The sequence below is a fragment of the Heterodontus francisci genome, unplaced genomic scaffold (assembly GCF_036365525.1).
Source record: "Heterodontus francisci isolate sHetFra1 unplaced genomic scaffold, sHetFra1.hap1 HAP1_SCAFFOLD_51_2, whole genome shotgun sequence".
In the NCBI taxonomy this organism is placed as follows: domain Eukaryota; kingdom Metazoa; phylum Chordata; class Chondrichthyes; order Heterodontiformes; family Heterodontidae; genus Heterodontus; species Heterodontus francisci.
The window spans coordinates 156399-157693 of record NW_027141369.1 but is presented as its reverse complement, the minus strand read 5'-3'; the positions used below and the strand labels follow the sequence as shown (position 1 = coordinate 157693).

Below are 1295 nucleotides of genomic sequence, written 5' to 3'. Positions count from 1 at the left end.
GCTTCAATTCGCTGATAGTTTTGGAAGTGAGCAGATTTCCTTTGCTTGAGTCTACAACATGGAACTCAGTCTGACATGTGGACCCATGGGAGGATTTGAATGCCATCCCTGCGTTGGAGTTGCATCCATCCAATAAGAGACCGAGCAGAAGTGACAGTTCTGTCAGTCGAATATGAGACTTTTAATGGCAGGGTTGTGAGTTTGAGTGCCATTCTGTTTTTCCCTTTTGTAAGGCTTCATGAGCAGAGAGTACAGGGAGTGTTTGAAATGAGCAAGTCTCGCTTTGATTCAGGACTCTTCCCTCTCAGCAGCATCTCACTATGAAAGATTGAATTTGATCTCATTTCATTCTCAGCTCGGAGTCTGTGCGGCTCAGTGGCACTTCTGGCTGTCTCCCGCTTCACAATCCATCAGTACTGAGAAAGCAATGGGGAATATTACTCACATGTTGTGTTCTTTAATTTTTTGGAAAACTTGAATGTATGTATTTTCTTCCAAAACAAGGACACCACGCTGCTGCTGATGTCGGGCTGGAATAGCTCAGTTGGGAGAGCGTTAGAATGAAGATCTAATGGTTCCTGGTTCAATCCCGGGTTTCAGCAATTTCGCTTCCTTATGCGTCCCTTGCCTTGGTTCTGATTTTCCAGTTGCACAATTCACTTTGAGATTATTTACCAAGCACCAGTGGATTGAATTTGAGAAACAACACAGAGTCATTTACAACATGGAAGGTGGTCATTTGGCCTATCACGTCCATGCTGGCTCTCCCCGGAGCAATCTAGTCAGTTCCACTCACCAGCTCGATCCCTTTCCTCCTGCAAGTTTCTTTCCTTCAAGTATCCATCCAATTTCCTTTTCAAATCATTGATTGTCTCTGCTTCCACCACACTCGTGGGCCAAGACATTACCACCCACAACATAAAAAATTCCACCTCATCAAGGATGGGAAATACTTACATCTTCTATATTTGCTTATTTTCTATTTCTATGAGAATAGACTGGCAGTCAACATGAAAGGAAACCCAAAAATCTTCGAGCAGCATGTAAATGATAAGTGGGTAGTCAGAGGTTGAGTCGGGGCTATTAGGGACAAAAAGGATAATATAAGCTTAGAGGTGCAGGGCAATGTTAATCTACTTAATGAGTACTTTGTATCAGTGATCACTAAGGAAGTGGAATTTGACAAAATATCTGTCGAAGTGAAGAGAGTAGAGGCAATGGAGAGAGTACAAATTAGGAGAGGGAGGTACTAAAAAGGCTGGCTGTGCTTAGGGAAGATAGATCACCTGGTCCGG

The 1295-nt window shown here is 43.2% G+C and overlaps 1 non-coding gene across 1 annotated transcript; it reads left to right on the top strand.

Moving 5' to 3' along the window:
* Positions 1-529: 529 nt before the first annotated feature.
* Positions 530-602, top strand: trnaf-gaa (transfer RNA phenylalanine (anticodon GAA)). Its single transcript has one exon. It is a non-coding gene; the product is annotated as a tRNA-Phe (tRNA).
* Positions 603-1295: the final 693 nt, after the last annotated feature.